The sequence below is a fragment of the Passer domesticus genome, chromosome 6 (assembly GCF_036417665.1).
Source record: "Passer domesticus isolate bPasDom1 chromosome 6, bPasDom1.hap1, whole genome shotgun sequence".
Lineage (NCBI taxonomy): Eukaryota > Metazoa > Chordata > Aves > Passeriformes > Passeridae > Passer > Passer domesticus.
The window spans coordinates 18499279-18516232 of NC_087479.1; the positions used below are offsets into that span (position 1 = coordinate 18499279).

The 16954-nt window shown below is 35.2% G+C and overlaps 1 long non-coding RNA gene across 1 annotated transcript; it reads left to right on the forward strand.

Annotated features, from left to right (window-relative positions):
- The first annotated feature begins 2934 nt into the window (after positions 1-2934).
- On the forward strand, positions 2935-15455 carry LOC135302086 (uncharacterized). Its single transcript, XR_010363778.1, has 3 exons — positions 2935-2985; positions 9795-9922; positions 14915-15455. It is a non-coding gene; the product is annotated as an uncharacterized LOC135302086 (long non-coding RNA).
- Positions 15456-16954: the final 1499 nt, after the last annotated feature.

A 16954-nucleotide genomic window follows, 5' to 3' on the forward strand; every position in this document is an offset into this window, starting at 1 on the left:
ATTTTTAAGTGAGCAGCTTCAGGTACTTCAAGCAGCTGCATTTCTCCCACAGTTAATGTCACTTTCTTGTCAGTAAAAGGGACAAACCTTTACAGTCACCTTCCGAGAGCTGAGGATGGGAACATCCTTTTCTGATATGACAAGGATAAGAATCACCAGAAATGATCACAGAGACCTTTCTTTGTAGTCAGAATGAAGGTGTTGGACAAGAGCCATCAGCGCAGAATGAAAATCTTGTGACTGCTTTTTTTTTTAACAGCTTGCTAGACAAATTCTCAGTGATTGACCAAGTGGAAATGTGGGATACCTGTTCAATTTAAAATCTAGTCTGCTCTATGAATCTATAGAAGATAGAAGACTAAAGCTACCTGGTGTTTATTTTCTTTTTAGAGAGTAAACCTGAAGAAACAAAGTTCTGAATAATTAGAGAGGCATACCAAAATAGAAACAAAATGGAGGGAGTGAGTAAAACTAATTAAGTATTGCTCCTCTTCAGTGGGTTCTTGAGACGCACATAATATCAACATGACTGTTATTGTTATCTTCCAGTTTCTTCTTCTCAAGCATGCAGAAGTAGGAAATAGGAGCGGAACACAAACCTGCAATTGTAATTATCAAGTAGTTGTCCTCATTTTAACATATTCAAGAGAATATCTTTAATGATGCCCCAGCTATCATAGAAATAATAAGAAAGACAACCCAAAAGAATATGGTTTAACACTGTTGGAGTTGCACATAGCTTGTTTCTTGTCCTAACAATTTTTCCTCACTATATAGATGATGACTTAATAACAGCTAGGTGATCACAAAACAAACATGTTGCATCAAGCTCTAAATGGAGTCACAAAATATATTTTCTATCTATAAGCAAACAAGAGGGAGGGCCACAAATTTCTTGAGAGGCGTGTCTGCGAGGAATCCTTCACTGTTGTTAAAACCTGCAGTCTGAGCAGAGCCTGTGGTGATTACTTAATGGGGAAAATCTGTGTTTATGGTAGAGGGGGGAAAAAGTGTTTACCTAAACACTCAGGTTTAGAATTTATTGTGAAATCTCTGCAACTTACACATCACAAATTCTGTGACAGCTACGAACAACAGAAGCACATTAACAAGATTGTACAAGCTGAGTGGATAATGGGAATGCTGTCTAGAATCCCAAGGGACAGAGTATAGCTGTACCACTGTGATAAATCAGGGATTTATGAGAGAAAACTCTTCCCTTCTTTGAAAAAAAACATTACTTTGATGTTATGTGCTTGACATGGTTCTCTGCTGTTCAGTTACACAAGTGTATGTTTATAGCCTTGCTACTATGAACTCTGACCTTTCAAACAGGCTGGCAGAGCTGAAAGATCCAGTTTTGTTGAAGGAGTCAACAAAACAGAAAAAATAAAGTAGTTTTTTAGTGTTTTTTTTTTTTTTTTTTTTTTTTTTTTTTTTTTTTGTATGTTTGGGGGTTTTTTTGCTGAAAGGTAGCCAAGATCTCCTGGCTTACATTTGCTATCACCAATTAACTAAACATGACACAAACAACATTTTATCCATTTTTTCCACACCAGCAAAAATAGTTCCATACTTTTTAAAATGCTGAAACCTATAAGAGTTGGTGTAGTGTTTGGTACAATTGATGGGTTAGAAAGAAAAAAATTAACATCTTTTGACACCATAAATAAATTAGACTCACTCCCCAGTAGTGGATTCATCTACCATTATTTTTTTAAAATTTATTTAATTGATTTGACAGTGTGAATCGAACAACAAAGCTCAAGCTAGGGTTAAAAATCAGTTAAGACTACTTTCTCCGTTAGTAGATTTTGAGTTCAGTTTTATGTTTTTAATTTCTCAAGTGATGCTATAAAGATGAGATTTTAAATTAAAAAATATCTTGGCCACACTTTTCTTATTACAAACATCTGCCTTTCCTAAAGAAAGAAATCAAAGAATATTTGCTACAATTAACAGGAGAGGAAGAAGAATGACAGAAGCATGCACTCATGTTTCCTTAAAACTAGTTGACAGAAGTCAGCTGAGGTACTTTAGAAATATACACACTATATTTTTGCATGGAATATCAGACACTTAATTCTTTGTTTCAAATACCAGTTTCTAGAGGACTGCTGTTGAGACCAAAACATGAAACAACATAGTTTTATTATACTGCATATAAAAATATAGTTATTTTTCAACTATTTGCTTTATACATGGATTACATCACCCTTTTGTCATTCTCTGAAGAAAAAGCTTATATCCTTTCCAGGAGTCATTGATAGTATTGGTAGACAAGAGAGAAGAAAAAAGTTTAACATTAATTTACTTCTTAAACTGGAAGAAGTGAAATGGTAATTTAAAAAATCAGGAAATAATATTAATTCTCTTTCTTCAATACTATATTGACATCTTTTACAAGATGGCAAGATGTTTTTGTAAAAGAACACCTTTTACAAGACAGTCATCCTATGGGCAATACCCACACAGGAACTGGGAAAAAACACCAGAATTAAATTTGCAAAATTGTCTTGAGAATTTACACCAACAAGAAATTAAGATAAAGTATAAAATCATCACCTGCTCATAGTCCCTTTCTTCAAAATCTTCTCCTTCATCACATAAGACTAATAAAATGACAAGTTCTTTCCAACACACATCACTCATATTCTTTTTACTCCTTCACTGCCTCCAGGTGTTCTAGAGGAGTCTCAGCCCAGTTTATCCTCAAACATACTGGGTCTGGCTGAGCTGGGGCTCATTTTCCCATAGAGCCCTTGCAGTGCTGTGCTTTGCATTGGTATCTGGAAAGGTGTTGACAAAATGTGTTTTGGCTACAGATGAGCAGTTCTGGCACAGCATCAGGGTTGTCTAATATTTACATACCCATCAAAGTGCTGGGAGTGGCCAAAATCCTGGGAGGGGACACAACCAGGCCAGCTGATCCAAATAAACCACAGGGATATTCCATACCACCTGATGTCAGCTCAAATATAAGAGGTAAGGAATGACAAGGTTAGGAATAGTGGCATTTGTTTGTGATGTTCGCCTTCTGCAGCAGCCTTCTGGCATGTGTGCTGAGGCCCTCCTCCCCAGGATGTGGCTGAGCATTACTTGCTGATGGGAAGCAGATAATAGCCCTTTTTATTTTCCTCTTTGCTTGTGCATGTGCACTTTCGCTTTAGTAAACTGCCTCAAGTCAACCTATGAATCAGTTTCCATCTTATTTCTTCTCTTCTGTCCAGCACGGAAGGAGTATTTCAAGAAAACTACTTTAAAATCTTACTTTTTTCTTCTTTTCTTTTGAGTGTTTTCAGAGGGTATAGACATCTAAATTGGGGACCTGACACTGAATACAGAGTAGGTAATGTAGGACATCAACAAGAAGAAAAAAAAAGGGCATTAATCAAGCTCAAATCAAATTATTGAGAAGGGGAAGTCTGCCTGAAAGTATAACATCTTACTGAGCAATTTGGATAGAAAATTTATGTAAATGCCATAAGTAGTAAGACTTGTGACTTTGCTGCATTTAGCCTTTCTTCTGCCTTCTACTTTATGTAAGTAGCTGTGAGAATTTGAGATTTAAGTCTGAACCATTACGTTATCACCACTACAGTTTGTGATGTACCCTTAGATCCTATTTTGCATCTAGAAAACTAGATGTTTTTGCAAATTTGAATGTTTGAATCTAAAGCATAATAAGTTTTTCAAAGACAGAAGTTTATAAAATAAATTAATTTAGCTGAAAATCAGAAATTTTTTGAGTTGCCTTTTCAGAATATCTGTGGTTCTTTATATATGCACACAATTCTACAATGACATAAAATGGGATTTTAGGAAAGGGCTAGCTTTTTTCTCCCAAATAAGAGAGAAGTTCTTTCCTTTGGCTAAGATACTTTAGAATATGATCAAAACTTTAATATATTTTCAAAATGCATATTTAATCATAATTAGGGAGAATTGCACAGAATTTGAAGAAAAATTTAAGATAGGTGGTAAAAAAGAGGCTTGGATAAATACTTTAGTAGGAAATGAACAACTTTATCAAAATATAGTAGCAACATTTTCATTTGAATAAACAGATGATGAACAAGTAGCCATGGGCAAAATACTAATTTCCTCTTAGTTTAAATGAGCTGACTAAAACTTTGAGAAGTAAAAAGTTATGCTCATGTTAAATGCTTTTAGAAATCTTCTAGCTATAAACTTGCCTGTTATTAGGAAAATTACATAAAGGCAAGACAAAGAAAGGTGTCTATACCTCATTGAATTTATATTTGCTGGAAAATACTGGAACGTAGTTTCTGCCTGAGATATTTATGTTAGATGAATGTAGAGTCATTAGATATGTCTGCTTACATATGTCTCATATTCTTTAAAACATCTTGGAGAATATTGTAAACCAGTCTTAAGTTGTTGTCAGAAATGAAACAAACCAACGCAAACAGAAGTTCTAGCACAATAATGATGAATATACTGCTTGTAGATCTGCAGTTAAGACTGAATTGAGTGGTCCATCAAGGTTTAGCACAGAAACTTAGCAGTGTTTTCTGATTCTAAGTTTTTTTTAATTTTTAAAGCATAATGCAAGGCAGAGTATTTTGAATCTTAAATAAAGCTACTGGTGTTAGATTTTCTCTAGAACGAGAAAATTAAAAAGCAAGAGAGTTTTAGATAGGAGAGAAAATCATGAGAATTCTTAGCAAATCCCTACCGTATTCAAATGTGCTTTTCAAATGAGTATGCAAAAGATGTCAATTTAAAATACAGACTCAAGCTTGAGATAAATCTAATATAAACTATTTCATTTTCAGAAGAGCCTTCTGGGATGCAAAATTTTTTATTCATTTTACTTCACTATGAATCAAGGAAAAGGTTCATCACAAATAATTTTCTGATCTATGAACCAGTTTTTGATCTGTGAACTATGAGGAATAAAAGTATAATCTTTTATGGAAATCAAGAAGCAATCAAAGACTTTAAATGTTAAAACAAATCTTAAAAACTCTTTGAGAAATAAGTATTGAAAAGAGGCCATATTTTTAGTTGTAAAAACAAAGTACAAATAGTGTAACTCTTACAGACTCGGAATCCCTTTGAATAGTTTTAGAGACCTAAAGACAGATGTGGCAATATTCAAATGTTCATCCATTGTCTGATTTTTCTGATTAAAATTCAGTATTTTGTCTAAAATGCTAACAGTACTGTAAGTCTCCTGCTTCAAGACTTCCATACACATTTCACTTTCTATGCTTTTAAGTGCATTTGCTGTTAGAAAACTGTACCAGTTCCATGATTCAGGATTTTATAATTCTCTGGGTAGCTGAACAGTGAGTATCTCCCTTGGGTTTCCAACCAACTTGTTTTCTCTCCTATTCAAAAGTAATATTGGTGCCAGAAATATACACATGAGAGTGAGCACATAAGGGGGTGTGTGCATGTGTGAAACAGGGGAAGAAAGAAAAATATAGAAAGAAAGAGAGTTGTGAAATGCAAGGCAGTGGAGCACAGTGGAATAAGTTATATCATACAAATAATGAGTATATATTATTATAAGCATAAAAAATCTTTTATGAACATATTATATATGACTTTTAAAATCCCTGTTTTACTAAATTATTATCAGTTATTAATTTGACAAAACTCAAGGATATGTGTTTGAATCAGGTTCTTGATTGGAGTGTATTTTCTTCTGTGGCAATACACTGATTTACACTGAGTGAAATAACTGCAATACCATTCTCATATCACCCTTGGAATGACTGCTTATTTTTGAGCCTTTTACTATCACAATTATCATGTATGTTATTCATATATGGCTTTATTCTAGCCTTTCATAATTCAAAAATTGACAGAGACTGTCTTAGACTTGATTTTGATACAAAACCAATTGTACACTTCCAGCAGAGAAATCAGAATTTTAGTCTTGGGCTCTCCAGCTTTAATAGAAAAACAAAGCAATGCACAATATAGAGTAATCTACCTTCTAGATGCAGGAAAAAAAAGGAGAGATTAATCCTTATTTAAATAAATTAAATTGTTTTATCAAGAACTTTGGGATTAGAGAATAACATCAATTTTGTTATCTAATCCTGAAATTACTAGAGTTGCAGAACCTAGTGAGAAAACTTGTCCCCAAACTTAAATGTCAAAAAGATATTCTAAGTTCTTAATAATACCTAACTGATTAACTAATATATATCTGAATCTTCCAACCACATGCTGAACACTTCACTTTTCAGTTTAGCTTTTGTAGACATGAAAAGGAGTTATACACATAATTGGGTTTAAAAAAAAACAAAACAAAAACCAAAGAATGAGTTGTTTGTGATATAACTACTGTTTACTAGTTTATTTTCTTGACTCATTCAACTTCTTCCTGCAGTTCTTCGTAAATCTAACTTGTGAGCCATTCATCACTAGTTTTACTCCTTTGTGCTTTTTTTCCAGTTTATCTGCTTGTTGTTATAAAACCACATCCCACTTCTAGAGTCCTTCTGATTTATAGTCTCATTCTGTACTAAAATTACCAATATTAATAATGTCATCCTTAATATTATTTCCTTCCTCTCTTTAGAAATCCTTTTTATGGAAGCTCATCTTCCTGGCTAAAGCTTGCAATTTTAATCTATTGCTATGCTGTTGCTCCACTTTTACATTAATTTGCACAGAATTATTAACTTGATAGTTTTTGATAGTTTCACATATATGCCATGTTTCCAAATATTTCTTTGCCTTTAGTCAGATGCATCTTTCACATAGCACAGCCCATATTCTCTCAGCATTTGTAAAAAAACCCATATGCTTCAACACTGTTCTCAATAATGTATTGGTAGACTGGGTCTATTTATAATGCTTATGCAGCAGGCATTCTCCTTCGACCAGAAGGCCACATCCTTCAGGTATTAGGTATCTGAAATAAGGTGCATCAGTCTTATTCTCTCTTACTATGATGCTATTTTGTTCTATTCCCCTTTTTAACTTTTATGAAGGCTTTTAACAGATCTGCTCCTCTCTTCCTTCTGAGCTACAGGGAAAGCATGAATATTTTCATAATACAGTAAAAAGCTTTATTTTCTCCCTACCTGTGTTTTTGTATCTCTGATTTAAGCCATCAGGTCTCTGAGAGACCAATTGTTTGTGCATTAAGATTTTTAGTCATTGTTGTTATTGATGCACTTTGCAGTAGTGCATAGATGTCAAATATATTTGATAAATTCCCCTACTATTCTCTTTCCTATCAGCTATCTAATAATGTCAAATATATTGTCTTTGTCTGATACAGCTAAAATTTCACATATACAGCTCTATCTTTTGCTCTTTGCACTATTTTATTGCAACTTTTAATAATAAATCTCTTCATTTGGATTATGTTACTACAATCCTTTACATACCAATCACCTTGAAACAGGTCAAACTCAAAAATGTTACTTTTTTAGGACAGCAAAATGTATCTGTGCTTAACCATTCCTATATTCCTATTTAAATAATTTTCAGAGGTATTGATTAGTAGTTTGCATAAATCTTAGTTTTTCTAAGTATATTTTTAATTACCTTTTACTCACCCTAGTTCCATTAAGAAATATTTACCTAATGAAGAAGGAATATAGCCTCTACTCAGGTCTAAAAATATGCATGACATTCATAAATTTGGTTTGATATATTTCAATATCCCAAATATAACAAATATCTTTCATATTTCAATATGTCTTTTGAACATTATGTGTTTGCAAGTATTACATTTGTCTGAACTTCTGTCCATTTTTTACCTTAAAACTTTCAATTTATATCTTGTTTTTATCATCCTTCATCTCTGCATTGTGTTCTGTGCTTTTATGTGGACTCTGTACAATTCTGTTTCTGTAGTAAATTAACTCTGCAAGAAAAAATGAGTTTACTTTCATTAGAACAGGGTGAATGCTGAAAAGTATTTTCTACAGATACTCAGTTTTGCATAGAAGTTTTATTTGACTGTACTTCTGCTTGCTCACAAGTATTCCTGGAAAATCTTGGCGCTTGTAAAGTAATCAATCATGAAACTCAAATATTAACCATATGGGATGAAAAGATTTTATAAAGCAGTAAGAATGCAGTGATGTAGTGATGAGATACTGCAGAAAACTGAGAATAGTTGAGGTCCCTTCTGCCCAGACCCTGAGGGCACAGATGGGTCTGACTGCCCCTTGCCAGCCTCCGCAGGTCCAGGATCCCATGTCATCCAGCCAGAGCCAGAGCCATCATCCCTGCCCCAGGGATTCCCCAGCAGCACCTGTCTCCAGCTCACTGCAGCCCTGCCCTGCCCACCCATGGCATTTACTGAGCTGGGCTGTCAGTTCATTCTGGCCTCATCCCATCACCATCCCCAGGGAGGTGCCCAATCCTGAGAATGGGAGCTGCTCTTGGTGTTCCCAGATGCTCTGCTCATGGCTGGACAGGGCTGGGCTTGGGCTGCCTCATGGAGATCCCTCTGGAGGCCCACATTGTCTAAGCCTCTGGAGTGGGGCTATGCAAATGCATTCAATTTCAGGATTCAGCTTTTCTGTTGCTTCATCACTCAGCTGGTACTTATCTGTTTGCATATACTCTGACAGTGTGATGAACAGAGCTATATCTTCCTAAGGCTACAGAGAAAAAAAAGTGTTTATGTGAAGAAAATTGTTTCAGTCCTCAGGCCCTAAGCATGATTTTTGAAGAAAACTTTTTTTTCATGGATTTTCTAAAACACCATGAGGAGTCCATGCTAAGGATTTGCTACCTGGATGAGAGGTTGATGCAGACAGATTTCTGGATAGCCACAAAAATGCTTCAAGGCCACTTCAGTTCTTCTGCACAAGATCTGCCTGGTCTGTGGCATCTTGATGTGGTTGTTCTGGTAATTCCAAACACAAGCTGTGAACAGCATCTCTAATGTTCTCTTCTACAAAGCTGATAAAGCAGACCATGAAGATTTTTTCAGCAACAGACATAAGTTCTGCAGCAGATCCATAGCATTGTTACAGGTAACCCTAATTTTGCATGAACAGACTGACCTAAAGCACTTTCTCTGTCATCAGATCTTTGAAAGATTCCTTTCTCATTGGATATGAGAGTGAATTCATTTTTTTCACTCATTTTTCAAAAAGCAGTGGAGACCGTGCAAACAAAAATTGGAAGAGAGGGAAGGAGCAGATGAAACATTCTGTTTCACTTTTCTTTTTCATGGCAACTTTATAGCAGCAGAGATTTTCTACCTTGTCTCTGTCTTGCTTTTATTAAGGAGGAGAAAAAGCAGCTGGAGTGAAAAAAATTGCTAAAGAGGAGCTACACTTAATGCATTCTTCTAACAGAGCAGTTTGGAAGCAAGTGTCAGCAGCATGTGCAGACACTCATAATCTGCTCCTTTGCCTTTCCAAGAGCTCAGGAGGAGCTGTAGCTGGAGACCTGGGCAGGTCCCAGTATGAAGACCAATTTGCACTGCCAAAGGCAAGTTTAGATGGAAGACAGCACATTTAAGCCCGCTTGTCAAATTAATAATCTGCTTTTCGTTGTCACATGTACATCCCATTGCATTTATACATTCCCACAACATCTCTTTCATGTTGCAATATTTCTATTGCAAACTGACAGCCTTTCCTTGGGATTTAACCCTTTACCTGCTGATATTTCACAGTCTCCTGTTACCCTTGTTCTCTTTGTTTAAATTTTCACTGTGATAGAATAACTGGGTTTCCTTAATTAATCAGTTCCAGGTTATAGTTGGAAATTTGACATATTGTGTGGAGGAAGTGATACATCCTTCAGAATTTAATATGAAATTACTTGTTTCCCAGAAATAGATGACGGTCATACTTGCTTTGTGATTGCTTCCAAACCTTCCTGCATTCCAGCTGCTGGGGCCCAGCGCTCACCCGCTTTTAGGAATTCAACTGGAAATGCTACAGAGTTCAGCTGTCTGAGGGTGAGTTTGACTTTGGTGATAGGAACTCCTGCGAGGAAAGCTGGGAACAAGGTCCTACCCCTGCTTGCCTTTCAGAGCTGCTTGTAAACTGAGACTTAACACTGCCCCAACCTGCATTACACTGCAGCTGTGTAGAAGGTCTGTCTGTGCTTGAGCTTGCACCTCTGTGAATCCGACCCAGACTCGCTGGTCTGACTCCTGCCTTGGCCTTGCCCCCACGGCGCTGCTGCAGGCTTGCTGGCCGGTCTCTGAGCTCCGCTCTGACCCAGACGAGCTGTTGTGCTGTCAGTGAGGTTACTGCTCTCGTCTGTGATACTGCCCTGCTCAGCTCACAGCTTGCCTTCCCCTGCAGTGCAGGACTATAATTTCTACCTTCTGAAACAGGATTAGGATGAGGATTCCTTGCTGTGACTTCCAAATGGGTTTAAATGCATTTCTGAAAGTGACGTGCTATCAGTTTGTCAAGTAAAATGTGTCAGTCCTTTTCTGTAAAGCAGAAATTTAATTAAGAGGTAATAAATCCATTAAAACTTAGAGAAAAAAAAAACTCCATTGTAGGTACCTTAATTTTAACAAATGAAAATATTATTGTTATAAGAATATCAGTCTGGAGATGTTAACCCAATTAATGGGAGCTTAATACCTTAGAACGGAGCAGATGCAAGTCAGTTAAAAAAACCCAGAAAATGTGTTTTCCTTCATATCACAGACACAGTATGGTTAATGAAAAATATGAATTTTAAGTCTGATCTTGTTTATTATATTTTCAGTGTCCAGTTTCCCAATATAAAGGTCATAGATATCCCAAATACTTTCCTAAAGTTGAAAAAAATTAGAGCTGCCTCATTTCACTTGTCTGGAGAATCCTTTATCTCATCAAATCATCTTGTTTAAGGAAGCACCTTTTCAGATTTCAGTCCTCCAGAGCACAGTTCTGCTTTTTCATGAGCTATTAAAAAGACAGCAGTGCTCTTGTACTTCACCCAGTCATGTTAATGAAATCTTAACCACTTTAATAATTCTGCGATACACTATGAAAAAGCAAAGACTCTGAAGTGGAATGAAGAAAGCTTGCATAGAGGCATGAAAACCAGAAGAGTTTCAACCTTTACAAAGTTCCTACCATTATTCTATTGCAGGATTATACCATTAAATAACTTCTAGTACAGATGTACTTTATAATTTATTATCATGAAAGCTAATTTTACTGTTGATTTTAGATTTATTACTACTTGGGAGTGACTTAGTTTGAAAAATATTTATGTTTTATGCCTTCAAAATCAGTGGTGCTTGAGAAATACAAATTATTTATTTAACTTTTTCTACATGTACTTCAAACATCTTGCAGTGTTTTATTGGTTTCCAAAAAAGCTCAATTTTGGAATTGTGCCAGTGGCTCCAAAAACTGTGTGGGAGAAAACACTTCTCTCATCATTGCTTATTCTGGCCTAAATTGTCCACAATAAAAATGTTAAACCTATCCGTACTATCACTACAGTTTCTGAATTTCAGCTAGGAATTTTGATTGCTCTCCATCATTTTGCTTAATACTGACTAGAATCTCTCCTGCATCTGTCATATTAATGTTATTGATCTGTGGAATTTATGGAAGAAGGGGTTTATGATCTTTCCTCCAGAGAAGCCATCTTTGAGTAAATACAGAATAATAAATAATGAATCTTGTAAGACTATAGCTTAACAGAGACAGACAATCATGTAGGTGCCTGATGAACAGCATTCTGAGACATGAGAGATCCAGTTATGGCTCCTGGTCTCCTGGTTGAGCAGCACACTTCAAATCTGATCTTGTATTAATGGAGTTTCTCATCTGCAAGGTGAAGACAACACTAATTTTCCAGCTCACAGAGGGAGGGAGTTTTGATACATTAAAAAACTCATCATAGTTGCAAGGGTATTATAAGCAAGAAAGATATTAAACCTTTGTACCTTGTAAGTTATTACATATGTAGGAACAATTTTGACTGAACTGAGCAATGAAGTTGATTATTACAATCACAACAGTTAAGTCCTTTTTATTTTTTTTCTGTCATTCTCTTTTGTATTACCTATTTTACCCAGAGTTATTTACATGAGGGCACTGAGAAGAGAGGGCAATAACATCAGTCCAGATGTGCAAAATAATAAATTAGTTATGATTGAAACCACCTATGGATAACTGAAATTACTGACCAGCAGTGGTTGCCTGACCTGTATCCATCAAAATGTCAAACTATGTAAAGGTAGACAGCAGGTATGCACCCGACAAAGAGTGAGGACTGCATAAATCTCTGATGCTGTTCCATGCTGCTTCAGGTAATTTTGACATAGGACAAATTACAACACAGTTCACTCACAAAAAAATACGATTAAAAGTAGCACCAACATTTGCTTGCTTGTTTGTTTTCGATGTACCTATAATATTAGTTGTTAGATAAACCATTTTCTTATTCTATTGAAAATAGTTTTGAATAAATGAGTTTTTTATGACATACATTCTTCAGCAAAGTCTTATTGAATAGTTCTGTAGAATTTAAACATAAACTGAATAAAGAATTTTTAACATACCTAAAAAAATTACAGTGACAGCCATATCCCAAAATTGTAAAATGTGGAATCTAAATTGAATTTCTTTTTATCTAAAGGCATTTTATAAAATATTCCTGCAATAATCTACTAACATTTGTGATGTTATGTTGGTTTAATCTATATTGTATTCCCAGCATTAGTGTTATTAGCACAAAATATTGATAGCTATAGGTCATAATGTTAGCTTTCTACCTTCATGAAAAAAATATTGAAAAAACACTACATAGCTCAGGCTTAACTACTTGCTCATTGTCTTTTGATATCTCAAAATACAATTGCCAGAGATTATATAAAGTCCTAGTTTGTTTTTTTTTTTCCCAGACATTTTTTACCTCTGCAATATTAATAGCAGAATTTGTTTCCATCTCCTCTGTAAGTAACATTCACAAAGTTCTTTCAACTATCACCTTAGAATATAGAATCTTAAATTTATGAATTTTTCAGGATGTTGCTGAAGTTCCAGAGCCTTATTTAAGAGACCATGAAATTCTACAGAAAATTTTCCATTAGCTTCAGTGAAGCAGGTCTCACAGTTCTTGTCTTGTTTACTATCATCCCTGACAAACAATAGAATAAATTTATGGTGAAAGGAAGACAATTTTCATTTGGTGAGGTCTGGAATAAGGGAGTTAAGCTATAGGAGATCCATGGGAATTTTTGAGATGTGAAAAAGAGAACACCACTGAAATTTTAGTTCTGCATTCTTTTGGAGAATATCCATATTCTTCAATTTTTAAATATGACTTCATTGGATTAACTGTCCTTGAATATGAATTTTAAAAATTATCCAGTTACTGTGTTTTAACCCCATCAAAAAAGTGAAATACTAGACAACTCTCCTGTCTCCTCTACTACCTCCATACCCAGAGGGATGGGAAGGAGAATCAGAAAAATTAAGACCTATGGGTTAGACAAAAACTTTTTAGCAACAGGAAAAGTATAATAATTAAAAAGAAGGATGGGAATAAAACTCAAAGAAAAAAAGTAGTGGCAACACAATGCCCAACCCATTCCTCCTGGGCAAATCCCCCTCCTTTATCTACTGTCCATGATACTCTTTGATATGGAATATTCCTTCAGCCAGTTGCAGTCAGCTGTCCTGGCTGTGCTCTCTCCCAGTTTCTTGTGCACCTGCTGGCTGGCAGAGCATGGGAAACTGAAAAGCCCTTGACAGGCTGAGCACTGCACAGCAACAAGTAACCAGAAGTGTTATCAAACCTTTCCTGCACTAAATCCAAAACACAGCACTTTGCCAGCTTCTTGGAAGAAAATTAACTCTATACCACCTGAAACCAGAACACCAATTCCAAAATATTTGTGCATAGAATATTGATTTAATTTTCTGCTTTTATACTTTTAATTGTGTCTTATGATTCTACATTTTATATTTTCTACTTTATTTTAACCTGATATTCTTATATCAGTACAATGGAAAGATGGACAGACACTGAAAAAATAAAATTAATAGTATCTCAACTTGGACTTTTATAGTTATTTAAAAATAACTCCATTAAGTCTCCATTTAAAAATGGAGACCTAAAAAAAGTCTCCATAAAAATAAATATTAAATAGTGTCCAGTAGATGCACCATACTCTATGCAAATTACATTACTAAATTTACTTCCCAATGCCTTTGCCATATTTTTAACCATGTTCCTTTAATACCAGTAATTAGAGACTCAAATTAACTGACAAAATTTCAGTAACCTAAAAGCCGTTTTGAGACTAGAATATGATGTGATTGAGAGGATTGTATTTATGTTTTTGACCTGTCTAGGTCTCTGTCACTCCTTCACGAGTAACTCTCTTGTATTCACAGAGAGCGTATTTAAAATTTCTCACATTTTTGCTTGATTTAGTTTGATTTGAAAACCTCATTATATATCCTTGGTTAGTCCTCTGCTTATAAATTTGTAGTCATCTAGTAAAGATGCAGAAACGGCATTAAGCTTAGGTGATCTGTTGCATGCTGTGAATAGCAAATACCAAACAGTGAATATACAAAGCCAGCAGTTTACAAATAAGCTCCAATGAAAATTATTCTTTCATGTTTCTCAGTGAGTACCTCTGCATGTCAAAGATAATAGAATAAAAAGGCTCCATATCAGCTCATGAATGATGGAATAACATAATCATAATGGAATAAAAGAAATTAATAATGGATAATACTGATATTAAATGCTTCAAATATTCCTAGTTACCTTCTGCAGACCTACAAATCAAAGATGGTTTCAGTCTGTCACCTCCATGCTCTCTGACTGTAGTCCTCTATTTCAACCAGTCTGAAGTAAGACCGAAGTAATCAGAATAATATTCTTTCAGTTGGTCCCAGTGATAGAGTGCCATACAGGAGAATTTAGTCAATCTCATGGGGATTCCCACTCATACAGAACTTTTTTTCCCTAGGATTTATCATCAAATAAGTCTTATACTGCATTACAGAGGATGGAGTGGAACAAAGAGAATAATTTTGTGTGAAAAATGACCTAAGCCCTCTCTAGTAACCAAAAGAAATGGATGAACCAAAGAATGTATCAAAGGAGGAAGAGGTTCAAGTGAGAAACAGAAGAGGACAGATGTCTGTGGGAAGAACTTGGGAAGAAATGGATGCAGGAAACAAGGTGTCTGAGATTAATTAGGACTAAAGCAGTACTAAAGAGTGCTAGGAAATGTAGCAAATGAAATTTTTTAATAATGTGGTTGATCAAGAAAAAAATTAAATATAACAACTTAGTATAAAATCTACATGAATACATACAAAGTCCTGACCTCTCCAAAGACCATAAATATTGGTGTTCCGTTTGTTTCCTGAGAGTCTGCTTATCTTCCATCCTTCAGCTGCTGTTCTCTGATATTTCCTAGTTTATGCTTCCCATCTATAACAGCGCTTCAATTTATAAAACAGGTTATGACATGTGGAGTAGTTAAAGGTAAATCTCATGCCTTGTGGTACCTGAACTGCCTCTTTAAGTTTGTAAATAAACTATTGCCCCTGCTCTGAAAGGACTTTCTGCTTGAATTAACTGTCTTGTAATCTGTAAGAAAAACACAACTATAAAAATCAGGCAAGCAAGTAGAACATATAATATTAACAAACTATTACAGACATCTCACACATTCTTCACACTTGGCTGTCTAAACAAATCAATACAAAGGGAAAGATCTAGTTAAGACTGGTATAAAAATCTAGTGCTTTATCTTTAAAGCAAGTCAAAACATAACAATTCAACTTTATTATGTATAGTGTGGTTTGTACAGATTGCATCCCAAAGGCTTTAGGGAGGTAGATAATACTCTTGCAGGGTAAGATAACAATATTAACAATGGAAAGAGAGAAATTATATCCACAGTCACATCCCTCTATCAGTGGTGTAAATTGAAACTAGCACTGCTAAAATCAATATGCTTCACACTGATACAGAATTGCTCAGAGATTAGAATCAGGCCCTGGTTAGGTAGCAGAGAAACAATTTCTTTTCAGTTGAGAATTGCAATGGAGTGGTAAGTCAATGAAGCAGAGACATGGGACTGGTTTTCAGACAGCAGGAAACTTAAGTGAGGAAAGAAAACATAAAGAAGCACAAAGCAATATAGGTAAAATCTATCCGTGTTTTTAAATTTTAGAGGAAAATGTGGAAATGCTAAATAAAATGATTGTAGGAAGAATATATGTGATTGTTCTCAGTGTCATTCTGTAGAACTCAATGGGAGTTTTTCACCATCTTCCAATTTTAACTCTGTAAAACAAATTATGGAAATGTTGCTGGAGTACAGGGAATGCTTTAGGCAGCAGAAACAGGAATAAACAAATGAGATATAGTGGTTTACTGAGAGACAAGACAAAATTCTGGAGGCATATTTCTTCACTAGAAAAGAGCAACAGTAAACTCTCACTTCTGTGGGTTTTCTTCATCAAAAAGCAGCAAGCAACAAAAAGAAAAAAAATCTCCAAAAGAGAAGGGCAATCTTAAAAAGCTGGAGGTTTAAGTAGTATCACCTTCTCTTAGCAGCTGGCAGATTTCTTGCTAATACCCACATAATCTCATATGCAGCCCTCTATTCTGATGTGGCCACCAGAAGATATCCATCAGGCCTGATGCCAGATTCTGCTTTACCACATTGGATTTAGGCATGGAAATACAAAACACAAACAAATACCAAGCACCCTTCCCTGCCGGCCTGTCACACACACACAAACAGAATTCCACCCCAAATAAAATCTGTAGCTACATACAGAAAAATGTGAACTTTGGTAAATTTGTTCTGTTTCTGGAGATATGACACTATTGAAATGTCTGTGTCTGACAAGTCTAAGAGGCACCCCTTAAAGAGGAGAGAGAAATTTCTAGACTTGTATATATTTAAGATTTTTTTTACCAAGGGTAATTTCTTCTCTGTTTAGACAGTAGCTTGTTTTTAATTCCAGCTTAGTTGATTATTCCTGTA